At 43.1% G+C, this 27,750-nt stretch overlaps 1 long non-coding RNA gene across 1 annotated transcript; it reads right to left on the minus strand.

Moving 5' to 3' along the window:
- Positions 1-499: 499 nt before the first annotated feature.
- LOC137646941 (uncharacterized) lies at positions 500-27,322 on the minus strand. Its single transcript, XR_011045500.1, has 3 exons — positions 27,204-27,322; positions 2,845-2,943; positions 500-1,633 (listed from the first exon to the last, which is right to left on the minus strand). It is a non-coding gene; the product is annotated as an uncharacterized lncRNA (long non-coding RNA).
- Between the last annotated feature and the right edge of the window lie 428 nt (positions 27,323-27,750).

Raw genomic sequence — 27,750 nt, forward strand, 5'->3', positions numbered from 1 at the left:
AATACAAGATTCTAAAAGAACAAAATGAATTACAATAGCCAATACAGAAGTGATGAAAGAGGAGAACAGTGCTGTGATAAATGGACAGGGAATTTGTCACCCTTGGGACATGCTGGACTGAGAGGCCAAAAGACAGTAGCTTCAGCACAGATGAAATGGAATAGGATTGCTAAGCTACAATCCTAGTTGGAAAAGTAAGATGCTTTAAGCCTACCCGATTAGGAAGATCATTCCAAAACTTGGTCAAAGCTGGGATTAAACTTTTAGAATACTGTGTAGTATTGAGCCTCATGAGGGAGAAGGCCTGACAATTAGAATTAACTGCAAGCCTAGTATTACAAACAGGATGGAACTGTCCGGGAACATCCGAATGTAAATATTTCAAAAACAGCAACATCATCAAACATATATTTCATATAAAACCTTATGTCAGTCTGTTCAACATGAAACATTTGCTGCAAGTTTGAACTTTTGAAGTTCTACCGATTCAACTACCCGATTAGGAAGATCATTCCAAAACTTGGTCATAGCTGGGATAAAACTTTTAGAATACTTTGTAGTATTGAACATCATGAGGGAGAAGGCCTGACCATTAGAATTAACTGTATGCCTAGTATTACAACAGGATGGAACTGTCTGAGAACAACAGAATGTAAAGGATGATCAGAATTATGAAAAATCTTACACGTGTACAAAGAACTAATTGAACAACAGTGCCAGGTAAAATAAAATATTTCCTATAGTAGAGAGAGCAAAGACTTGTAATGAGTACATAAGGTCTTTTACTAGTTTACGTAGCACAAACAGGCACGGACATGTAAAATAGAGGAGAATGAATAAGTACAGGATGTCTAAAGAATGACATAGCCAGAGTATAATGGGAAGAGATAGTGATGACCTGGGATTTACAAAATTCATTTAGGGAGGGAGTAGAAATATTCAAAAAGCTCAAGAATATTGGATAATATCTGATTTTTATCAATATAGCTAGTTACTGGTATCACAGGGCCCCTTTGGCACCAAGGGGCATCAGGGAGGGGGACCTCGCAGTTACACCATAAAGTTAAAATTGGATACAAAATGGAAGAAAGGAAAAGGGGACGGAGCTACAGATGGGTATAAAGTGTATGCAGCTAGTGCAGCCGAAGGAATGCAACAAAGATCCTCAACTTATGCCTACAAGGCACCACTTGAGGTGCACTGACAGTAGTAAACCTTTACAAGAGAAGAATGTAGAGAAGGACTGAAAATCGAAGCAAGCAAAACTAAACTCAGGGTAACTATAAAGTAAGCAGAGGAAAACAGGCAATCAGGAAAGTGGATGCCTTTTTTGTACTTTATACTAAATCTAACAGATTTTGTCACACATCATATGTGCTCAGACTCACAAAACTCTTCAAAGCTTGAGTACTATTGAACCTAACACCTTATATAAGTTTAATCAGCCTTATTTGAAAAGTTCCAATTTCAAGATTCCCTCAGATAGAATTGTGAGGCAGGAACAATATGGTTCAATTAGCGTTCAGATGTCTGCTGTTCCTTTGGATTAGAAGATCTATCTCTCGCACTTCATTTTATCTGTTGCTTGGGCATCTGGGTTGTCTTGTAGATGAAGGATGTCCTCATCAGGAACCTGAAATGAAGTCATCATTTAGCGTCATTCAATTTAGGAACCTTATCATCATATTGTGATAGAAATAATTTTCTAAGAACCTCAAATATCGTATGAATTTATAGAACTGTTAAAAGATATTTACCATAAATGCAATACTGACCAAATTATTTTGAAGAATATCATACAATTACAAAATTATTTCTATTTCTATTATAATTATTACCATCACTATAATAAGGATCATTCAACCAATTTTGATTTTAGCCTCCCACAGTTGACTGTGTCGTGAAATGCTTAAGGTGGTCAGCTAGTTGGGAAGTAAACAAAAAGTGAAAAATAAAGTAAGAAGAAAAGCTGATGGCCTATGTCAATACTGCTCAAAAGTTATGTGACATATACAGTTAACTCCCTCTAATCATTTATAAACAGTAGTCCAGCTGAGCAGATGTGCAAAAATTGCAATAAAGTATAGAACACTTTGAATCCACAGCTACAGAATACTAAATGTGTTTGAACCACAAATAAAAAAGTAAATACCGGTTACTCAAAGGATTGCAAATTTCAATAAAAATGCATCCTGTTAAAAAGCACCAATTTTCAGGGTCTTGGTCTTGCACAACACCACTTCTTACTCTCTGCCTTACATTTTCCACAGCTTGCTTTCTTCCCTTAGCACACTTCTATTTTTTACAATTTTGACTTTCCTAACACATTTGTACAGTTTTTGACTCTATGGTCTACTTTACAATAATAACAGATGCAATTGAAAAATAAATGGTATCACCTGGACTTTATGGTGCAGTATACTTGTACTGTACAGGAATAAATGTGAAATATCAAATAATTCATTCTCAACTTCATTGACACCATTATTACCGTTATAATAATTTAACATGATCACCATGTCCAATTAATACGCTCTAATAGGGCTCTTCTGATAAGACTGGTAAACAATAATGAAATTATATCAAGAATGAAGTAACAACAAGAAGGGATAATGCTGTACATCAATGCAAAACCATCTGGAAAGGAGGTTACTTAAAAAGAGAAAGACAGATTTTGTTAGTCCATCTGAGATTAAAAAAAACTCTGGCATGCACACGCGCATGCACACAGAGAGAGAGAGAGAGAGAGAGAGAGAGAGAGAGAGAGAGAGAGAGAGAGAGAGAGAGAGAGAGATCAGTAGAAAGCTAAAATGAATTTCATACCCCTACATTAATTTTTGATACCTTTAGTTGATTATTTTCACCAGTAAAGTACTGTACATTTGATTTGAAGCATGTGTATAGTGAATTCTAGTTGATGATCTGCCTCACATTTTGATTTACCTGAAATAAAAAAAAAAAAACGTTCAATACTGTAATTCAAATTTTTCTCAAATGAACCAAGATCCCAAAACTTCTTTTGAAACTTTCCAAAAATACTTGCATCTTACAAACTTGTCCTCTGAGCAGAATTTACTTTTTAAACTAATATGTAACTATCGTATTTAAATACCACTTTACATGAATTTTTTTCTAATATTTTAAACAATTCTTATACCAAAGAGGAATACTGTAAAATGAAAAATGTTCCTTCATGCAGTACAAAGTAATGACATGTTTTGAGATAATTCCTATTTTTCCCAGCTACAGTATACCAGAGTCCTTTACATAGAAGATATCTGCAAAGCTGGAATACTGCAATTAAAATTTTATAACAAAGTGCAAATACCTGTGATTGACCAGTGAATACTGGCTGGGAGCAGGAAAACAATCACCCCCTGCTTGCTCACCTAGTATTCACTTTGATTGAAGCTGGGACTTTCTAGAGGGTTGGTGATGGCCGAAAAATAAAAGTAAAGGACTCGGGTTTGCATACAGTAGTTAGGAAAAGTGACAAATTTAAAATAATTTGTATTTTTCCTAACTATAGAAACCTGTAGCTCTTTATATAGGAGTATTACTTTGGCCCAAGCTGAAAACCAGCTGTTAAGATTTTTCGAGATGCAACAACCCTCCGCTAGTTAGCAGGAGGAAAATAGTAGGGGTAACCCACCACACCGCTCACACCAGCACTAGTAAACACTGTCACTTGCAATTGCTGCAAGACTTCTGGGGAAAGGTGATGGTGGGACAGTGTGTGTAAAGAGCTTCAGGTTTTTATGGTTAGGAAAAACACAAATTATTCCAAATTTGTCATTTGTTCCAACACTAAATACAGTACAAACCTTATGCGGTTTACATAGGAGACTTACCTCATGGTGGCTGTAAGTCCCTAAAACCAACTGGCTGGAGACTGTCCTGGGGTGTCCCTCTCTGCTACAGGCAAGACATTTAGATGAAACTAACACCTCATAATCCTAAAGGATGACAGCCTGGGCAATCGGTGCTAGCGTAGAATTTAGCAATGTCACTTGACCAGGTCAGTGTAAAGTTGGAGCTAAATCCCTAACTTAACCTATGCATTGCCCCGAGTCCACTCGCATGGAGGCCGGGGACAAATATATATCCGGTAGAAACATGACAAACTTATAACAGATTTTGAATTTTTCCTAACATGCAAATCCGAATTCTTTACTATAGGAGATATTCTAGCGCGAGCTGGAAAATACGGCAGAAAACCTTAACAAGGTCGTTAACGACTGGGCCGGTAGTTATCCACCTGTTAGGGGTGGAGGACTGCCGGTCGGTAGCTACTGAATACCTTCAATCGGATTCTAGCTAAGACTATTTTTAGGGGGCGGTGACGGAGGGAAGATTTGTGTAAAGAATTCGGGTTTGTATGTTAGGAAAAATACAAACTCTCTTATAATTTTGTCATTTGTTCCTACACTAGATACAAACCCTCATTCTTTACTTTAGGAGACTTAGTCTTGAGGTCAGGGTGGTCGAGGAGTTCCCTATTCCTAGGGAAGATAGTCCTCAGGCTAGACTCCTTTGATGAAAAAATCTCCCGTTAAACTTTTTTTTTTTTTTGTAGATTCTCATAATCTTAGCACGACTGAAAGTTTGTAATTACGTGGAAACAAATGTTTCAGGATGAAGATGGTCAGGAACATTCGACTCGGACCCTTTCATACTTAGGATTCCCCTGACCATGAAAAGGGGAACCCTCGTGACTACGAGTATAACTTATACCCTGTGAGAGGAGTCAGATGAGTTTCATACCTTATTTCCATTGGCGAGTCCAGCTGAAACTGGTTACAGACTAGGATACCCCGATGGGAGGAAGAAGGAAGCGCAAAAGATAGATGGATGTCCTTCTAAAAACCTAGTGTAACACAAAATCCCCGACCAATGGCTACTGTCCTCTGAAAGGGCGTAAGTAGCTACAGCACCTGTTGACCTGCCACAATAAGCCCTATAGAAAAGGTGTTTAGAGACCTATGTGTAACATTGGTTAAATAGGGAGTGGTGAATGTAGATTTGCATTTCCAGACTCCAGCTCTTAAGACTTGGGAGACAGAATTGCCAGTGAGGCAGCCACTCCCCTAACTTGATGGGCTTTGGGTTAGGCTGCCTCTGGGTCTCCGTGAATGGCTCTCGCAATAACTTTCTTTAGCCAGAAAGAGATGGTGTTGCGAGAGATTCTCTTCTTTACTTTGTTGGTACTGAGGAAGAGATGACGGAGGCGTGGTCTGAAAGGTCTAGTGCGCTTCAGGTATTTCCTTACCACCCTGACTGGGCACAGTAGCAATTGGTCTGTATCCTGTGTTACCTTATTGAGGCTGGAAAATTGAAATTCTCTAAACCTATTATCGGCCGATGAAGGATTCTGAGTTTTGGCCACAAAGCCTGGCACAAAGTTCAGCGAGACTTCCCCTCATCCTCTAGAATGGGTGACTTCTTCGGATAGACCATGTAGTTCACCGCCCCTTTTTGCCAAGGCCAGAGCTACTAGGAAGATGGTCTTAAGGGTTAGGAAGTAGTCAGAGGTCCTATTTATGGGCTCATAGGATGGACCCTTCAAGGAACGTAAGATCAGGGACACGTCCCAAGGTGGTGGTCTAATCTCAACTGGGAGGCAAGATCTCTCAAAACCTCAAATCAACAAGGCGACATCTTCTGAAGTGGAAAAGTCAACCCTCTCAGTCTACAGATGAAGCTTAAGGCTGAACAATAGCCTTTAATTGCCGAGATTGAGAGGAGTTTTTCCTCCCTCAGGTACACAAGGAAGTCTGCCACTAACGGAAGAGAGGGATCGAGTGGAGACACGCCTCGCCCTCTACACCAAGCTGCAAACACTCTCCATCTTGCTTGGTAGAGGTTTGTGGAAGATTAGCGCAGATGCCTGGACATGTGCTCAGCCACCTTCCCTGAAAAGCCTCTACTTCTGAGGAGTGACTGGACTGGATAGCCTCCAGGCATGAAGCTTAAGGAGGGGGATTCTCCCGTGGGGGACACCACTGTGTGGCTGCGTCAGCAGAAGGGCTTCTGGGGGCAGAAACCTTGGAACCTGAACCAGCAGGGAAAGAAGGAATTTCCGTTATGAGCGATGGATCGGCACTTGGAAATATGCATCTTTGAAGTCCACAGATGCCATAAAGTCTCCTGGACGTACCGCTTGGGTCACGGAGGCTGCTGTCTCCATTTTGAATGGAGTTTGCTTCACAAACTGATTCAAGGTAGAGAGATCGATTACTGGTCTCCAACCTCCCGAGTCTTTTTCTACCAGAAAGAGGCGACTGAAAAACCCTGGGGAGCTGATGGAGACCTCTTGTATGGCGCCTTTTAGAAGCATGCTCTGGATCACCCGAGCTAGGGCTTGCTGTTTCCCGGGATCCCGAGGAACCTGGGAGGACGAGATCGGGGGAGGAATTAGAGGAGGAGGAGAGCCTATGAAGAGGATGAGATACACCAACGAAGCACCTTGATGGTCCATTGCATGGCCCCCATAGCCTTCCACCTCCTCCAACTCCCCTGCAGGCACCCCCCTACGCACTGTGAGGGGGGTGCCGTGACCCTATTTCTGTCTAGGGTTCCTCCCTCTGCCTTTAGCCTTAGGAGGAGCCAACTTCCCCCTGCCCATAGGTTTGGCTATAAAAGAGGGGCGGCTGAGGCTCTTGGCTGAGAGTGTAGTTGCGGTTGTGGAGTTGGCTGCTGTTGCATTGTGCAAAGGGAAGCAGCCTTTTGCATCGCGGTGTCCTGCGTCTCTTTCCTCCAAGTATCTAAGGCAGAGGAAACTGCCTGTTTAGAAAAGAGGAGAGGATGCAGAAGGTCCGAGTTTCTCAAATCTGACTTCTCGGCCTTACCGATGCTCCTATGAAGTCTGGAAACTACTGATTCCTTCCTTTTGAGGATCCAATTGCCCCACATGGTTGCAGTTGTAGCAGTTAGGAAGTCCATTGTCATAGCCCCGGCAGCTAGGACTTCCTGCAGGGACTGCATGGAGTTTAGGTTTGATAGGTCTTCGTGAATTGCTGGGTAGCCGACTGTGCCTGACCACGTGTCAAACAAGGATAATGCCTCCAGAAGGGACATTGACGCTGCTTCCATTGCCGAGGCTTCTGTGGCAGTGAAGGAGACTGGTAGAGAAGAGTGTCTCTCTGAAGAGCAGCCAGGTGTGAGCCTTGCTGTGAGGGGATCCAGGGTCAGAGGAGAAGGGTTGGCGTCTCTGACCTTGTAAAAGCGCTTTTGCCTCAAAAACTGGAATTGCAGCAGTTTATGGGATCCTTGAGACTTCAAGGAACCCGTTTCCCCCGAGACCGCCTGCGAGACCTTCCTCAGACGGCCTGCAGTGTGAATGACCAGGGAAGTTCAATTCTGGTCTTAGGGTTTGGTGGAGGACGACATAATCTGTCTAAAGCTGGAGCGTCGGTATGTCGAGGTGACAGATGTAGATCACCGAGGCCCGAGATATTACACATAGTTCTTAGAGCCCTCAGATAGGAGAACTCTAAGTCCTTTGATGGTTGCTCTTCCGAGGAATCTTCCGGTCACGCTCATTCCACGCGAGGAAGGGCGATAGAAGTTCGGAGTGTCTGGAGGTAACGGCTTAGTAGGATACTCCATTGCCATTGTTCAAAGGGAAGGCTGAGCGCTGGCTAATGGTGCCGCGAGCGCCTGACCTTGCCTGGATGTCGATGGTCTAGGCGTAGGTGACCGAACTATCGGTACTGTGTTAGTAAGAGGTTGCATTGATCGGCGGTCAGGCCTTTTCCCTCTGTTCTCCACCAAGGAGAAGAAGGGTTGAACCCCTGCATCTTCTTCCGAGGTTCTCGTGAGGCTTGTATTCCATAACTCGTTAGGGAGCACGGGAACCGGAGCTGTCCTGTCTGAAACACGAGGGCAAGGTGAATGACCCCGCGCGGATATGCCCGGAGACTTGCGCGATTGGGAGGTTGAAGGACAGGAGCGCTCTCTTTCTCTGTTGATACGTAGCGACGGTAAGAAGTGCTCTTTCTCTCTTTCCTAGAGCGATCTGAGCTCCTCAAGCTAATATGTGAAGGAGAGGGATCGCCCTCAGAGTGCGCTTTTCCCTTGTCCGCGCTCCGGGCGCGATTAGATGAAAAATCGTGGGAAGAGCTTCTCCAACGGAAGCGCTTATTACGCTTAGGAGAACTCTTTTGTGACAAAGAGCGAGAAAGTATAGTAGCGCTCTTTTTCTTGAAGCGCTAGATGATCCCTCGCGAGAGGAAGTCGATCGCGAGGCAGAACGATGACGCGAGGATGCACTCTTCTTATGTTTATGATTAGAGCACTTACAGTATAGTCTCTTGGTGAGACATTTCCTGAAGAGATAGAAGGCGAGGAAGAGCGAGAACGATAACGTCTCTTCCTATGTCGCCTGTCTCTCCGACGAGAATGTCTGAGCGAAGGAGAGCGAGCTCTACTTTCCCTCTTCTCTCTCTCCCTCCTAGCCTCTGAGGAGGACGAAGACGATGAGGAGGAGGAGGAGGGGGAGGTATTGCGATGTTTGCGCTTGCGACGTTGTGGGTTAGTAGAAGCACAAGCGAGGAGCGAAGTAGGCGCCGCGGGAGCTAAGTTACTATATCTGCTGAAACATCTGCAGCCGCCGACTGAGTTGACGGGAGGTAGGAAAGGTCCGGAACTTCCGAAGGTTCCAAAACAGAAGGGACCCGAGGTAAAACTGTGCGTGAGGAACTGGTTCCACAATTCCTCCGAAGGAGAACCAGGAAGTCCAAGGGCAGGCCATACCGCTCGTACGTGATCTGGAATGGAAGCGGTTATAGAGTCATTCCCGATGGCGGAAAAAATTGTCCCACTTGGAGGGGCAACGTGTTCCGCCTGTCCAGGAGGAATGGGAGTTAAGTCAATGGTGCCGCTCTTCCTTGACTTCCCCCCGGAGGATGGAGGCAAGGAAGCGTCTGAAGGGAGAGATCGAGAGGCCGAAGAAGAGGCCCGAGACTCCTTACCTTTTGACGGCAAACCTGGAAGTAACGAATCCTTCTTGGATTTCTTCTTCTTTCTCTTCACAAACTTTTCCCACTGAGAGGGCGACCATTCTCTACATACTTGGCAGGGGGAGCCTTCAGAACACCTATGATCTCTGCACGAAGGGCATAGGGAATGAGGATCCACCTCCGGTAGTAACATGAATGTGCCACAAGATTTCGGGGAAACCCCGGGACACTTCCTCATAATAGAGGACATCACATCTAATAAAGAAAAAGAAAAAGTTAATCAAAACAATAAAAAAAGGCTAGTCTGCCAGTCAAACAAAAGCAAGAGCAGCAGTATTACCACTGCGATGGCTAGAATTCGATTGAAGGTATTCAGTAGCTACCGACCGGCAGTCCCCCACCCCTAACAGGTGGATAACTACCGGCCCGGTCGTTAACGACCTTGTTAAGATATTCTGCCGTATTTTCCAGCTCGCGCTAGAATATCTCCTATAGTAAAGAATGAGGATTTGTACCTAGTGTAGGAACAAATATCAGGTTACACAGACCATGACACCCACCTGTAGTCAAACGAGGTCAGCTTGCTGAGTTCTTAGATGCTGAGCCCCAAGAGAGGGGAAAATGAAATAGAAAGTGCCCAGTCACTCATTCATTCATCATTCTAGTCTTACTCATGGATAACATCTGCCCTTAGCCAACTGATACTTGTCCCACAAGGGAGCAGAGTTATCAGTACAGTAGACCACTTTTTGTGCAACAACCATGGCCCTAGGTTTCCGTGGGTTATGTCTTGCAGGTAGTAGGAGGTGAACGTAGTTTGCCTTTCCACACGCCTGCTTGTTAAGACCTGCGTCGTAGAGAAATTCTTTCTGAACGCCAGGGATGTACTGAAACCCCTTACATCATGGGCACGCGGATGGCGACTGGTCTGAAAATGGTCTTGGCAAATGGCTCTCACAATCACCTGCCTGATCCAGGAAGAAACTGAGTTCTTCATTATCTTCCTTTTATTCTTCCCCATGCTTATGAAGAGCCTGTTGATCTGTGGGCGGGCCCTTTCAGTTCTCTTCAAGTATCTCCTCAGTGCCCTTACGGGGCAGAGAAACAGCTGATCAGAATCATCTGTTAGGGACCAAAGACTCTATCTGAAAGGGTCTGAATATATCATCTGTTACAGCCAGGTTTTGAGTCTTGGCTACGAACTCAGTGATGAAACCAAGTGTCACTTGCCCCCATCCCCTTTGCCTGATGTACAGAGGCAGATGACTCACAGAGGTACCCTGCCATTCTCTTTAAAACTGTTCTCGAAAAGCCTCTCTTTTTGAGCAATTACTGGATAACCTCCAGGCGTGAAGACAAAGAGATGGAATCGCTTGATGGAATACAGTACCTTCACGTGTGGTTGTCTAAATAGATCGAGAAGTGTGGGGAATTCCCTCAGTGCCTCTGTGAGCTGATGCAGAATGTTGGGAAACCATTCTGCATGAGGCCACACCAGAGCTATTAAGGTCATCAAAAGATCTTGAGATGAACTGACTTTAAGTGCCTCCTTACTAGGTAGAAGTAGGGAACACACATACGTCAATTCTGTCCCTTGGGTGTTGAAAGACGTCTTGCCAGAACATGTGGATCTGGTACTGGAGAGCAGTATACCGAAAGCTTCCTCCTGAGGGATGTTGCAAACAGGTCGATTGTCGGCAAAGCCCATAAAATCAAAACTTTGTTGGCTGTTGTTTCAAGGACCATTTGGGGGCTTCCATTAAAGTGCTCCTGTTTAGACTGTCCACCAGCACATTCTTCTTCCCTGGTATGAACCGGGCTGAAATGGCTACTGAACTGTTTTTCGTCCTGAGGATTTCTACAGCCACCTGGCATAGAGGCTGCGAATAAGTACCTTCTTGCTTGTTTACGAGTGACAATACCATCGTGTTGTCACTCATCAACACTATGGCATGCCCTGAAATGAGCCGATGGAAGTTCATGAGGGATAGAAAAGCTGCCCTCATTTACGTGGCATTGCTATTCGGATTCGGACCACAGTCTGGATACTGTGAGGTGTAATAGGCGAGTCATTTGTGAAGAGCAAGAAATCCGAGGGAGGAGAGAGGTCTACTCCCCTGAGTAGTTTGGTGACTAACATCCTCCATCACAGGTCTTTCTCATATTCTTGACCTACTGACACCATTGTACTTGGTGGGTGCAAAAAAGGTCTTCAACTGCCACTGAAGAGATATGATGCGGAGACAACTGTTGGGAACTAACTTCACTTGAGAAGTCAAATGGCCCAATAGACTTTGCAATTGATGTTCTGGCAATTTGTCTCAAAAGAGGAAGATCTGGGCTCTCTCTCTCTCTTCATTTGTTCCTCGGATGGAAAGATCTTGCCTAGTTTGATTCTGATTCTTATTCCAAGATACAGTATACCAAGTCCTGAGTTGGTTACAGGTGAGACTTCTCATAATTTACTATGATCCCCAGATCTTGGTAAAATGAGAGAAGTCTGTCTCGATGGAGTAGAAAGGACTCTCTTGAGTCTGTCAGAATAAGCCAAACATCTAGGTTTCGAAGTAGACGAATGTCGTCGTTGTGTGCCCAGGTGGGCACCAGGGTGAATACCTGTGTGGGCACCAGGGTGAATACCTGTGTGAACACCAGAGGTGAATCTTAGGTACTTCCTTGAGGATGGATGAAGTGGGATCCGGAAGTACGGATCCTCGAGATCTATCGATACCATGAAGTCTCGAGATCTGACAGCCTGTCTAATAATCTGGGGCATCTCCGCCTTGAAAGGGGTTTGACGAACAAACCAGTCGAAGGTCGAGAGGTCGATGATAGGTCTCCAGCCCCCGGAAGCATTTTTGACCAGAAATAGGCAACTGTTTAAGCCTGGGGAACCTTTATGAGATTTCCTAGAGAGCATCCTTCTCAGGCATATTATGGACTTTGGCCCATAGGGGCTGTCTCTTCGTGAAAGGGATATGTACCCTTCTCTTAATACAGAAACTGACACAGGCTTGGTTCCATGGAACACCCACCTCTGCCATCTGTACTTCAGGCATCCCTCCTACCATAAAACTGGGCGTGGGAGTGCCCTCCCTAGTGGAAATGTCCTCGCCCGTTCCTCCTACCCCCTTTGCCCATCCTTGAGTCTCTAGGTCAAAAGGGCTGCTTCGGGACCTGCGTATGTGTAGATTGTTTTGCTTGAAAAGTCGTCGTTTTCAATCCCTGTGTGTAAGCCAGAAAAGATCTGTGCTGTTACCACTAAGTGGGAGCATGAAGTGATTGCCCTATGAAGGCGGTAGTCTTTGCTCACAATTAAACATTACATTACTGCTCCTATGTTCTGGCAAGGTGTACATATTGCACTACACGCATTCGCCGAGTGGGCGAATATTTTTCCGTATCCTTAGTTTACATAGAGCCTTAATTCTAGAATTACTCTTACCCAAAAAAGTTTTCTTATAATCACTCACAGAGAATGTACATTGGATAGGATTTTTACTTTTCCTTTTTCTAAAATTACCATGACACTGCCCATAATGATGGTCAGGCCGCAATGAACACGCTTTGTAACACTTGGTGCAAGTTATTTCTGAAGGAAGCATCTTACCTTATTGCCTTATTCGATGTTTGGGTTCCCCCAGGTCCCTCAGTATGAGGCACCTCGTATTAGAAACATTTTAAGGTTTCTTCATTACAGTATTTATACAAAAATGGCCTAATAGCTTCATGTGGGGTAAATTAACGACTTGTACAATGGGTTGCCATAACTAAGCTAAATACCTGGTCACCCAAAGCCAAGGAAACCCAGGCTTTGTGATTTGAAAATGAGCAGGCGACTGTGGGGATGCATGATATTTTTCCATCAAGGACCAATCAAATGGTGTAATTATAATCTACCTAGATTCTGATTAGCCAATTCGTATTACAGATCAACTAAAGCGGGATAGAAAAGTCTTATTTTTCTTTTTCTCACGCTAGTGCAGTAAATTCAAGGATAAGCACATCATCAACTTAAACTCTTCCAAACACTAATACCCAAGAATAATACATTTACGAGAAACTACAGTATTTCCATTGGAGCACCAAGATCTGTGGGTGGAGTTGCTGTGCATTCAGGCAAAAATTATCAATGTGTGCACAAAGGGGTGGAGTTTAATGGAATAGGAACAAACATACGAAGTAACGGGAGCTATTCTCTGTGACACTGTGAAGATAAACTACTTAGAAAAAATCTTTACTTACCATACGTTAATTTTTCTCTCTTATTATGTATTAGCATCACTAATGTATTGATAAGAATTTTTTTCAAGTGTTTTACCCGACAAAAATGACAAATTCGTAGATAATTTGTATTTTTCCTAATTATACAAACCTTAGCTATTTATTAGGGGTTATACTTTCGGCGGAGATGAAATGACAAGCCATTAAAATTTAGCGAGGGTTAACTACCCACACCGCTAGTTAGCGGGGGGTAGGGGGGTATCTTGCTACCACTCCAGCTCACACACCTGTGATTTAGTTCACTTTGCATGGAGGTAGGACTTCAAGGGGGATAGGGATGGCGGGCAAGTTTGTATAAATAGCTAAGGTTTGTATAGTTAGGAAAAATACAAATTATCTACGAATCTGTCATTTGTTCAGTAACTGGAATACAAACCACGCTATTTATTAGGGGTGACTCACCCATTAGGAAGGGTGGACGTCCCTGCCAATCTGGCTTTTGGCTTTCCCCGGGGGCTCCTTATCCGAGTATGTTAGTACTCAAAAATATTTAGTCCCTGCCCTCGCTAAAACCTTGCTACGCAAGGTCCACGGCCTACGCAAGCTGTGTTGAGACATGCAAAGTGTGACTGTCTAGGTAAAGTTATTCAGAGTCTATTGTAAGAAAAACTGATGTAACCAAGACTTTTCCAATACCACCTCACCAGGGTATGGGGACACAACCGTATTAGCTAAATACTAGGTACACAAGGGAGCATGGTTCACCTGCAGTGGTTTGAGGTCAGTTTATGCAGAGAACCCAGGATGCTGCTTTCCCCCCGAGAGGGTAAGAATAAGAATAAGAGCCAGTCAAATCTCTTTATTCACGAAGACTAAAACCGGGTAACAGTGCCCTCAACCTTCTGCTACTTGTCCAATAAGGAGCTTGAGATATACAACCCGCTGTTGTGCAGACACCACCGAACCGATAGAGACCGTAACGAGTTCCTGTGGGTCACGTCCTGCAGGAGAAAGGTTGTGAAAGTCACCTGGGGCATTCACATCTTTTCTTGTAAAACCTGTGTCACAGAGTAATCTGCTAAGAAGGACCAGGGGCATAGCTATGACCCTGACATCGTGAGTCGTCATGTTGAGATGATGTTTTGGTGATCCTCCTTTAGTCTCTCCCAGTGCTGATGAAAAGAGAAGGGACCCGGGTAGGCTGTTGCCTTTCTCTTAAGGTAGAGTCTCATACCTTATCCTGGGTACAGTAACAGATGATCTAAATCGTCCGTTACCTAGTGGAGACTTGTGTAGGATCCGTCACCTCTGGAGACTGTCTGGCGACATACTCGGGGACGAAACTGAACATTGCCTTTCGCCCTTCTCATCAATGGGCGATGTGGGAAGAGAGACCATGAAGTTCCTGCTGTCAGTGTGTATAGGAACAGTGTCTCCTTTAACCAGGTGAAAATTTGTTGTCTGGTGAAGTGGAACATAAGGAGGTCTCTTTAGAGATCGGAGAATTTGAACCATGTTCCGAGAGGAAGGTCTCAATTCCGACTGGAAAAAGGCAAGTTGTAAGTCGGTATGAGTTAAGAAAGAGTTAAGAAAGGTCTAGTGATGAGAGGATGTCCTTTCCTTTCAGTTTGAAGGTGAAGGATCTTTACCTGTTGTAACTGAATAGGGGGTCTTTTCCTCTTGCATATACTCGAGGATTCCGCTATTACTGGAATAGAAGTATCGAGTGGAGAGAAGACACTTTCACATGACACCAACCAACAAGATGTTATACTGCCTGGTAGACTGATGCTGAGGAATTCCTCAGATATCTAGACAACCTTTTTGCAACTTATTGCTAAAAGCCTCTGTGGGGGAGGAGGTACTGGGTAGTCTCCAGGCGTACAATCATAGCAAAGCTATAGCTTGCAGTAGGTGTCGAAGTGGGTTGTCTATGATGTGGAGAAGATTCTCTTGGAGAGTATCAGAAGCTGCAAAAGGTTTGGAAACTGTTCTGCGTAATGCCATAGCGGAGCTTGGAGAGTCCTTGAGAAGTCCTTGAGAGGCTGACCGATGTTCTAGCCTTTTTGAGTGCCCTTCTCCAGACAAAACAGGGATGAGACATAAACGTCATTGTTGTACCCACCGTTGTTGCCAGAGAGCCTTGGGGTCTAGGGCTGGGGAGCAACAGCAGCCTGAGGTTCAGGAGCGTTGCGAACAGATCCCTAGTTGGAGGACCCCGTAAAGTCGGGACTTTGTCGGCTACAAGGTGATCCAAAGACCAATCGGTATACCTTATCTGAGATGCTGTGCACAGATTGTCGGTGAGCAGATTCTACTAGTCTGGAATGAAGCGGGCTGATAGTGGTGCCGAACAACCTTTGGCCCATCTTAGTGTTTATACTGTTAGATGGGAAGAGGCTACAAGCAAGTTCCTTCTTGCTTGCCGATGTGAGCCTCTATGTGGTGTGTGGTGTTGTCGCCAATCACATCACTGAGTAGTCTGTTAGGAACTGATGAGGCTGCTGAAGGATTGGAAAGTTGGCCTTCATCTCTCTAAGAGATTTAAGTGAAGGTACTTTCGGACTCTGTCAAGAGGGCTGAGGTCGTGTGGTGTAGCACTATGGTCCCTCCTCTCTTCTTTTGATGTGTTATAAACCCAGCATCAAGTCCGAGGGGTGGGGAAGGATGAGAAGGTTATACCGTTCTGTAGTTTCTCGACTGACACCCATCCCTTGAGGTTCGTCCAAACTTCTGGTCCCATGGGGGTCAGAATGTCTGGGGGATCGAGGGCCTGATTCCAGTCAGACTCAAGTCACTCTGGGATGGGAGTTGTTCTCATTTTTGAGGTTTTGTGGAGATTGGTGTCTAGAATCATTCCCAGATACACCAGTCTTCTGGAAGGGAAGTAGGGAAGACTTCAGCAGGTTTACCTTGATCACTGAATCTTGGTAGAAAAGACTTCAGAAGTTCTGGTGCTAATGCAAGGTTGCCACTGAGTCTGCTAAGGTCAGTCAGTCGTCCCGAAAAGGAGGAGACAGAAGGCAATCCTGTGAGATCAGGATGGGTGTAGTGGGAAGACCGAAGTACAGTGCCTTGAACTAGTGTTTCTTGTATGTCTAGACTGAATCTTCCAACCTTCCAAGATGGATGGTTTGGGCCTGGAAATATGTGTCCTTTAGGTCCAGAGTGCAAATGAAGACCTGAGGTCTTAGCCCTTGTTCGAACTCCAACATGGTGTGGACATCGACCTAAAGGGACAGCTCCCTGCAGATCCTTTTGCATGGAAGATTGTTGACGCTGGAGTCTTGACTCGTGTCTTAATGGATCAGACGCGATACCCATTGTAAGAATTCTTCACTGAAAGAGAATTCCTTTAACTAACAGAAGGAAGGAAACGCTTAGCCCTACCATGCGCCCTGATGGGATTGATGCTATTCCTTAGAATAGAAACAATTTGGCGAATGCTAATCAATGGTTAATGGTTGGGTATCGTGGTTACTCGCAAGTAGTTCCCTGTCGACAAGCCGTTAATGAGGATTGTCGAATGTTTGCCGATCACTTTAGTGTGATGGCGAACAGCCAGTAGCGAGAAGTATGTTGTATACCTTCTGATCTAGGGAACTACGGTCAGAGGTTGATTAGTAAGTCAGAGTCACGAACTGCTGGCAAATTGCCGATGATCGGTGAATCGACGGTCTGTGAGCCGATGGTGAGCTAGAGATCAGCAAGCTGACTATGGTCCCTCCTGGTTAGTCAGAGATCAGCAAGCTGAAGATGGGCTGGTCAGAGATCAGCAAGCTGAGTTCAATGATCGAAGAAAGATGAGCTGCCCATCGGTGATCTAGTGATCAGCAAGTTGACGACTGGTTATTGACTAGCAATCGGTGATTGGAACGCTAGCAATCTGAGATCGTTAGTCATTGGAAAGACTAGAGGTCAAAGATCAGCGTTGAGCTAGCAACTGGCGATCTGATGATCAGCAACCTAGCGATCAGCAACTCGTGAACTAGCCATAAGCAAACAGTGATCTAGAGATCAGACTGTTGATGCTTTCCGGTTTTCTGACGATGGTTTATCAAGGAAAAAAGAAACTTCAGAAAGAGACAGGGACCAAGGATTACCCGTTTCGATTCCCCTTGTAAGATGGAATCTTCGGGATCTTGAATCCTTCTGTGAAGCCTCTTTCCTCTTTTCCCGGCGGCCATGTTATGCATTTGCGGGGAGAGGAATGGGGTACTGTAATGGTGACCTGTCCAAAAAGTTTTATTCCTTTTTTCTGCCTATTGCGCGAGTGTGCAGGAGAGTACTGGAGCGATGGCACACAAGATGACGCTGGTGTTCAGTTTCTGCTGAAGAGCAGTTTCCGGTGAATGCGCAGAAGAGCGCTGGAGAGCAGGCAAGCGCTGGCTCTTTGGCAAGAGCTGGTGCATTGGATCTGCGAGCACTGGCTCTTTGGCAATAGCTGGCGCACTGGCTCTTTGGCAAGAGCTGGCGCATTGGATCCAAGACCGCAACTGCACAGGAGGGCACAGGAAACTGGGAAAGAGCGCTGGCTCGCAGTAAGGCCCTGTGTTGCTTTAAAGCAGTCTCCCTAAAATGCGCTGAAGCGAGGAAGACCGCTAGCGCGCGCGTGTGGTAGGTTGGCAGGTCAGCTGGCAGGACGATCAGGAACTGGGATGAGCCCTTTGGAAGGGCGAACATCCACCGATGGTAACCGTGAAAGGTCCATAGAAGAGTCCAGGACCGAAGTCCACGGACTAAGCTGGAGCGCAAGGTTGCGCTGGTAGGTCTGCTGGTAGGATGATCAGGAACTGATGACGCCCATGAGGGACGATGGACCAGCAAGCTGACCATCAACAGTAGCGATCCTCCGAAGAGGTGTCTCTATGATTGGCCTCTCTCGCGAATCAGAGAGGTGAACACTTCGTAGGAGAGACTTGCCTAAGACTGTGCTCCACCCCTGAAGGAAGAGAGACTCAGCAAGGGGGGAGAGTAGTCGAGGCGAAGACAGCAATTGGAGTCTGTGAAGTGGTTGGATCAGCAAGCTGACCTTCAACAGTAGCGATCCTCCGAAGAGGAGTCTCTATGAGTGGCCTCTCTCGCGAACGAAAGGGGTGATCACTTCGTAGAAGACTTGATGATGCCCATTAGGGCCGGTGGATCAGCAAGCTGACCATCAACAGTAGCGATCCTCTGAAGAGGAGGATATGAGTGGCCTCTCTCGCGAACGAGAGGGGTGATCACTTCATAGAAGAGACTTAATGACGCCCATTAGGGCCAGTTGATCAGCAAGCTGACCTTCAACAGTAGCGATCGTCCGAAGAGGAGTCTCTATGAGTGGCCATTCACGAGAGAGGTGAACACTTCGTGGAAGAGACTTAATGACCCCCATTTAGGGCCGGTGGATCAGCAAGCTGACCAACAGTAGCGATCCTCCGAAGAGGAGTCTCTATGAGTGGCCTCTCTCGCGAACGAGAGAGGTGAACACTCCGTAGAAGAGAGGATGACGCCCATTAGGGCCGGTGGATCAGCAAGCTGACCTTCAACAGTAGCGATCCTCCGAAAAGAAATATTTATGAGTGGCCTCTCCGGCGAACGATAGAGGTGAACACTTAGTAGAAGAGACTTTCCTAAGACTGTGCTCCGCCCCTGAAGGAAGAGAGACTCAGCAAGGGGGAGAGAAGTCTGGGCGAAGGCAGCAACAGCAGTCGGAGACCATTAATTTATTAAGATGAGGAAAGTTCTCCTTCGGAAGGGAGAAACCACCTCACACCAGGGGAGGAAACTTTCCCTCGGAAGGAAAAGTTGTCCAACCCATGGAGGCAAATCTCCTGGTTAGCATTCTAGGATGATCCGAAGTGCTGATCATGTTGTCACGGGCATACTTCTAAGAGAAGGGATGATGCCCAAGACAACGTCCTCTGAGGGACGGCCGTGACAGCAGACTCCCCAGGCATGAACAGAACAGCTCAGCTTCATCGGCACTCTTGAGTGGAACGAAGAAACAACTGCATAGTTAACTGGGAAAAAATAAAATTAATTATCTAAAATTCCCTAGGGAGGAACTCCGAAGAGGAACCCCGAGGGAACAACATAAAATAAGTATTGAGCCCTTCCTTCCCAAGTCGACATCCACGGGGGAAGGGGGGAGCAGAGTAACTGTAATAAAAAAAAAAACAATTACAATTATTTAAATCAGCTAAGAATATTCACTAATAGTGAGAACCACTAATCCTCCGAAGGGAAGTGTTCCCCACGGAAAAAAGCTGAAAAGTTAAAATTACAATTGTAATTTCACTAAAAATAATTGAGACGAACAATCGGAAGCGCAACCTAACCCGCAAACGGGAAAGGTGCTCTTCGCATTAGTACACAGTTGTTGAAAGGTGAACGACCTTGAGAAGAGAAAGACTGTAGTCGATCTCTGAGAGGCCACATTCCCTTCGCTCAGTAATCCATGTTCCCCGTAGGAAAAGGGAAAAGGCGAAGACAATAGTTGAATGAAGAGGGTCAAGTGAAAACAATTCCCCTGCGGTGGCCGAGTCAATGGTTATATGCCGACGGGAAGACCGATAGACCAGAGAGGGAGAGGTCATTCCCCACGAAGTGGAACTGTGCTGGCCTTGTTCCGGTGTAGCAGGAAATTTTTCCTCCCGGACTGAAATTCCCCTAGGATCGATTTCCCCCCGGGAAAAGCAGCCCGGGCTGTTATTCCCCAGGGGGGAATTTCAGCCTTAAGATATTTTTTCCCCCCTAGCCCATTTCTCCCCCACCCTCCTTTACAGAGAAACTATTTTGATGAATTAAATAATCAATGGTAAGTTTGACAAAATATTAGGAATATATATATATATATATATATATATATATATATATATATATATATATATATATATATATATATATATATATATATATATATATATATATATACAGTATATAGTTACGCAACGTTACGATGCCATTTAACACATTAGCAATGCTACGATAATATTAACGTGTATTTTAAAGCTTTTTTCCATATACCCTTTACACAAAATATAAAAAGGTACAAAATGGTACAGAACCTAACAAACCCACCTAACCTAACTAGAAGTTCCCAGGTCACAACCCCTAGCCGGGGGCAAGCCCCCGGACCCCCTTCCCAGGTCACAACCCCAAGCTGGGGCAAGACCCCAGACCTGCTTCTCAGGTCACAACCCCTAGACGGGGGCAAGCCCCTGGGCCCCCTTCCCAGGTCACAATCCCTAGCCGGGGGCTTGCAGCCCCCGGACCCTCTTCCCAGGTCACGAACTTGACCTGGCAAGAGGTAATGTTGAACTGCGCACTCTAAAAACATTAAAATTAAAGAAATTAAGGACTTACTTTTATGACCCGGTGTAATAGTCTGTTTTTTCCCCCCGTCCGAAATAATGGTTAACCTCCACCAAGCAAATTGGGAATCTTGACCCAGAGGGGGGAATATTATCTTGGGACAAAGTTCCCCTGGGGGGATATATATCCTGGGCCATATTTCCCCGGGGGGAATTTTGGATGGGGGAAAAACAGACCACACAAAACACTGAAAAGGAAACTTATCACATATCTACACACATATATACAGTATACATAAACATTAAGAATGTTTTCATATATAAAGTTAAAAGACAAAAATTAATGGCAGTCCAGAATAGGCGAGGAGGAAGAGAAGAAACAACCACTCTCCATCCGAGCCAAAAGTAAAGCGAACTAAATCACAGGTGTGTGAGCGGGAGTGGTAGCAAGCTACCCCCCTACCCCTCTAACTAGCGCTGTGGGTAGTTAACCCTCGATAAATTTTAATGGCTCATCATTTCAGCTCTGCCGAAAGTATAACTCCCTAATGAATAGCGTGGTTTGTATTCCAGTTACAGAACAAATATAAATTACAAAAAAAAAAGAGGTTGGATTATATCGTGTGTGAGCGGGAGTGGTAGCAAGCTACCCACCCTAACCCCCGCTAACTAGCGGTGTGGTTAGTTAACCCTCGCTAAATTTTAATGGTTTGTCATTTCAGCTCCGCCGAAAGAGTTAGAGAGTTATGGGGTCTTTTGACTGGCCAGACAGTACTACATTGGATCCTCCTCTCTGGTTACGGTTCATTTTCCCTTTGCCTACATACACACTGAATAGTCTGGCATATTCTTTACATATTCTCCTCTATCCTCATACACCTGACAACACAGATTACCAAACAATTCTTCATCACCCAAGGGGTTACTGCACTGTAATTGTTCAGTGCCACTTTCCTCTTGGTAAGGGTAGAAGAGACTCTTTAGCTATGGTAAGCAGCTCTTCTAGGAGAAGGACACTCCAAAATCAAACCACTGTTCTCTAGTCTTGGGTAGTGCCATAGCCTCTGTACCATGGCCTTTCACTGTCTTGGGTTAGAGTTCTCTTGCTTGAGGGTACACTCGAGCACACTCTCCTATCTTATTTCTCTTCCTCTTGTTTTGTTAAAGTTTTTATAGTTTATATAGGAGATATTTATTGTTATTACTCTTCTTAGAATATTTTATTTTCCTTTTTTCCTTTCCGCACTGAGCTATTTTCCCTGTTGGAGCCCCTGGGCTTATAGCATACTGCTTTTCCAACTAGGGTTGTAGCTTAGTAAGTAATAATAATAATAATAATAATAATAATAATAATAAATAGCGTGGTTTGTATTCCAGTTACAGAACAAATATAAATTACAACAAAATCACAGGTGGGATTATATCGTAATATTACCCTTTTAACCTCCATACGTTTTGTATTTTAACTTAGCTTGTGACATATAACGATGTCATAGTAGCAAAGGGTTAAGGCGTTTCAAAAACTATGGATTTCTGCCAAAAACCATAAAAATTTTCAAAACACCACAAAATACAGGTACATTAGGTAACAGACTTATTTTCTATAAACCATGTATTGCACTGTTCTATAATTTTACCCAATTTCAGAAATACCTGTAGGATACACCAACTTCTATTGATAGTGAGAGAGCAAAAAGGAGATCCAGTTAAGACGGTGGAGCAGGGTCGAAGAATGAAGGCATGCTGGTTGTCTGTACAGTAGTGGCATTAATTGGGGAATTGGTTTAGACATATTTATAGAAAAGCACGGAACAGTAATTTTAAGAGAAAAAGAATCTTTAACCATAGTAAAATGATGTGCTTTCAACAAATTTAATCTTTATTTCCATAGCAAATAAGACGTTCTACTGTTATGGATCCCCCTTCCCGACTGACACAGGTGGGAACCTGGGTATGCAAAAACAGTACAAAACATGATTATTTAACTTTTGAGATTTTTAAAAGGACACAGAACCTAACAAGCCTACCTAACCTAGTAGTTCCCAAGTCACAAACCTGATTAACGCTTTTTGAGATTTGTAAAAGGACACAGAACCTAACAAACCTAACCTAATAGTTCCCAGGTCACAAACTTTCCCAAGTCATATACATAATTAAATCACAAACACTTCCTTACATAATGATTGAGACATGGAAGGTTGGAACGCTGCAGTAAAATATGTAATGGTCTTCCTTAAAGCCATGTGAGAATCACACTTGGGAAACTTTAATCTACGAGAGATAACAAAGATTATAAAAAAATTATTCACTATACAAGGAATACCATGATAATCACCAGGAAGCTAGGCTATAGCATTGAAATAGCCAAAAGAGCAGCCATTACTCCGCTACATTCGACTCCATAACTGACATCCGACACAACACATCTACAAAGGAACTGAAAAGTTGTGGTAAGAAAATGGGGTGCGTCACAGAACAGCGCAGCTAAATTCACACTTCAGAATACATAATTGCCAAACATGGTAAACTACGTCGATGACATATGAGCACAGGAAGTATAAACTCGTCATGGAGCAACAAGGAGAAAAGTTTATGCGCAGAAGTATAAACTCGTAATCGCGCAAGAAACCATGCACAAAAGCACAAATGGGAGCAGAAACGTCCAATTTCGAATATGTAAACAGAAGAGTGAAATAAAACATTTCAGGGGAAGTTGATGCCTTTATTATGTGCAATTTTTCATGGATTTATTAAGTGTCCCCGAGAATAATGTAGAGATGAAAAGATTAGTTTTACCATAATTTATTGATTTCCAGTGAATTTTCTCCATCCCAAACCCATGGTTTCCACTGGGCTGACCTCAATATTGTAGGATATATTAATGTATATCTTATCAACTATTTATTTGCGAGAGAAATAAAGGTCACTTTCTAAGAAAATGGGAGTTGTTTTAGGTATTTACTGTATTTACAAGAGCAAGCTCTCCATTTACTCCAAAATCATGCAGTCCTACAGCTCTCCTCTTTTTGTACAGTAATTAGGTTCCTTGAATGGGGGGAAAGCAAAAAATTTCAAGATAAGTTGAGAAAAGGGGGGTGGGGTTATGAAAAAAAACTAGCTTGGTATCCTAACTAAACGACCTGGAACTGACATCGTCAACATAGTCCACCTAACAGAAGTTTGTGATGCCAGCGTACATTTGATATACCGTATGTTCAAAATCTATACTAAATTAAAAATAGAGTACTGTAATTACTATGGGTCTATGGGTCCTGTCGGGAGTTTCGAACTGATCATTCGAAATCCCCGCCATTTGACTCCACGAACGTTGCATTAAATTAGGGTAAGACTGGAAGGTCTCGCGGACGTTTCTACAAATTGTGGTGTAAATTTCAACCACCTGGTGGGGAAGGAGCGGGTGTCAGAGAAACAAAGTTTTTATTAATTACAAACCACAAAAATGATATTGTATTGTTTTACCACGGCAAAAATATCGATGTATATGTTGGATTATGGCAAATTATGGCCTTCAGCCGAAGTATTAAGTTTACCCTTTGATCTGACGTAAGACTCCGACTGTCTCTCTGTCTTGTGGTCGATAAAGAAACTTTATCAAACCCCTTATTGAATAAATAACGTAAGAGTTCCCGCGCATCTCACAAGGACACTTTAGTTAGTGCGGGAGACCTTAGTTTACCTCGGAGCTGTCCAGCACGACGCTCGTTCATTCCTGCCTAAAGATCCAACCAAGTAAGTGCCACTATGTGTTAGTCTCTCCGTCTCCTATCTACCGCGATACCAGGTCGGTTCCTTTGTGAGTGTGTATGTACATTTGTATCGCTCTGTAAAATTGTCATCCCTGGGACTGGGGATTAGTTTTATGCCTCAAATAATGCCTGTAGGCCTTGGTATGTGATTTACCATAGATTTGTTATTATGTTTTCGAAACTTAGTCTTATTTAGTCCAACCCCCTAAGGATGACAGATCTAACTTTCAATTTGCCTAGTGTTATTGTGCGTGTTTTTTCTTTATCAAATGATTAATTTTGTAATAAACTTAAAATTGTGATCATATTTTATTGAATCCTGAGTAGTTTTGGAAAGCAAACCTCTTCAAGGTCTTGTCATCGGCCCATTCCATCGGGCCTAGAATCATTAATTTCAATAAGTCGGAGAAAAATTCACGACATTTCCTTTTGAGTAATTACTCCATTTTTAATTTAGTACAGTATATAATGTATTTTTGATATGGGTCACAATGTGAATTGTATATTACATGGACACTTGAGTAATTACTTCATTTTTAATTTAGTACATAATGTATTTTGAATATATATCAATTGTACGCTGGCATCACAAACTTCTGTTAGGTTGACTATTATGTTGACGATGTTAGTTCCAGGTCGTTCAATGAGGAAATTAAGCTAGTTTTTTTATAACCCTCCCCACTTCAACATATTTGGACATTTTATGCTTTCCCTCCATTCAAAAGCACCTCCGGTAATTCTATACAATAGCTCCACCAGCAAGTTATCAAATTTAAGTACTTTCACTCAAAATAAGGAAGTCCAAGGATTCATTTGATATATAAATCTAAGAGGCACTAGGTCTAGAAGTGGAATAAAAATAAAAATTAAATTTGACCTATCTGAAAAAACTAAGTCCCACGACTTCATAGCTCTCAAATTCCTTTTCAGATTGAGTTCTCATTTGTTCATGTGTACGTTAAAAACACAGATTAGGTCATTATTACATCATCAACTGTATTCTACGTAGCGAGACGTCACCCAAATGTCATAGCTTTTAACCAATGATGATCACCCACATTTTACTTGGGGCTAGCATTTCAACAAAACTAGAATCACATGACTTGAACACCCAATCAGGTGACAGTTTTACTAAGAAACGAACACTTTTCGAGACTTTTCTCACAACTTCCACGGCTAATTTTCCAATCTTTTAAGAGCCATGGTGGGGCGTGAACCTTCAACATCTGGTGCAGTTTCTCATTTACCATCGATTTAAACATCAATTTCTGTGGATTTTCTCCACAGTTCTTGCCTCAATTGTTATATACATTATAATGATTCTATTTTGAATTATTGTAACATCGAAAGAATAATAAAGTATGCCTAGATCACTTATTAAAAGTGAAAGTGATACTATTTGCCCCACCTGTGGTTCTAAGTGCTGACTTGATATCGCAAAAAGCATTTCATTATGAAGGAAGGCATGTTGTATTGAAAAAGAATAAATAGGTGTAGTTTTTACATACTGTATCAATTTTTAAGGGAACTTGGTTTGAAAAGTCTTTTAGATATAGAAGCGGATTTGTTACTTGTATATAATATTGGTGTTAGATTTAGTTATAAATTTGTTGAAGAATTAAGAATTTTTCACAAAACTATAAATGATTGGTGTCCATTCATTTGTGAGGTTATTGTGCATTGGGTATTGAGTCGGAAAGGTGCAACTCACCTTGACCCTCCAACCTCAGTACACAGTGTGTTTTAGACTTTCTTATATCTTATATGGCTGTGTAAGGGGGATAGAAGGGGGCCAAAGCCCTCCCCGTTGGGTAAGGATACGACTACTATGTTACGTTAGGTTAGGTAGTTCAAGTTGGCTGGTGGCCTTGTTTATTGCTAATTCTACATGGGCCATTATTCGCATGTTAAAAAAGATTCCTTAATTCATTCCCCACCCATAAACCCTGGTTTCCCACTAGGGGGTCCCCCAAGATTGGAAAGGTTAACAAAGCGGGTAAAAATACTCTTCCTGCCCCCACACCACCCCCCCCCCCCCAAAAAAAAGTCAGCTTTAGGTAAAGCACTAAGTAATTCATCAGAGAAAAAAATATAAAAATTATTAGCGGTGGAGCTATTGTATAGAATTACCAAACCTCCTATTACTGTACAAGAAGAGGAGAGCCGCAGGACTGCGTAATTTTGGAGTAACTGGAGAGCGTTCTCGTAAACAAATACAGATTCTATATACCCCACATTTTTTAATAGTAAAGTTCGTCCCATGTTTTTCTATAATAATAGAAAACTCAGTGCCTTCCCTACTGGGCCCTTCCCACTCCGTTGAGTATAGCAGTTGGAGGATTAATAAGACCAAGTAATGCCTGGCAAGATCCGCGTTCAAAATTGGCTACCATTGCTAATTCATCACGGATAATCATTGTACACAGCAATCATTTGGATTTTATGATAAAATCACATTACATAGTTTATTGAAATAGGGTAGCCTACTAATAGCTCTACCCTATTATGTCACCTTATTCTAAAATTTATAAGACCCCCCCAGTTTAGGAAAAAAAACTAGCTTTAAATATACAGAACAAATAAGGCTTACGCTGTTAATAATAGTATAAATCAAAATTATAAAACACAAGGCAAAGATTTTGCGTACCACAATGTCACATAACTAAAGGCAATGTTATATATACCTTCGTTCTTACTCGAGTAGACTTACAACTATGATATCTTTTAAATTTTTACCTGTAACAGTACTATTATCATTATTATTACTAGCTAAGCTACAACCCTAGTTGTAAAAGCAGGATTCTTTAGGCCACAGGGCTTATGCCATCATTCTTTCAATTCCAGTAGACTTAAGAATTAGACATTTGTTACACTTTTACCTTTAACTTAAATACCCCGTCTCAGATTTTCTCTCTAATTCGAATAGACTTATAAATTCAAAATTTGTTATACTTTACTTGCACGATTATAGATCTCGATGTTATTAGACGGAGTGATGGTGACCAAAATGGCTTCCAGGAAGTTCCAGCAGCGATCCAGGCTCCAGCTCCTCCCGGGCCCGGCTCCCACCACCGCGGTTGTTTAATAAATCCCTAGACGGACCCTCAAATTCCCCAACCCGGGATAATTACCCCAAAGTAATCGTTGGCATGATTAAATCAGACGTTCAGAACTAAGTGCTGTATATGCTGTACTGTAGTATCTTATACAATCATAATAAGCTATTTGGTTTTTTCAGGCATTATATTTGTAGAACCATGCGCACTAGAATTTAGCTAACAGCACAGAGCCAAAATGAGCTGATTTTCTAAATTTGTCCCCAAAATCATAAGAATGTCCCGATATAGGGACAAATTCCCCTGAAACTTCCCATGGTTCCAATAATGCGGAGATCATTTAAATTAATATATTTTCTAGGAAAATTTCATATATATCGAAGAATCATTTAAAATTCCAAAATAACATTACTCATTTTAGATGGCATAAATGTATCTCACCTAATAA

Source organism: Palaemon carinicauda, chromosome 9 (genome assembly GCF_036898095.1).
Source record: "Palaemon carinicauda isolate YSFRI2023 chromosome 9, ASM3689809v2, whole genome shotgun sequence".
Lineage (NCBI taxonomy): Eukaryota > Metazoa > Arthropoda > Malacostraca > Decapoda > Palaemonidae > Palaemon > Palaemon carinicauda.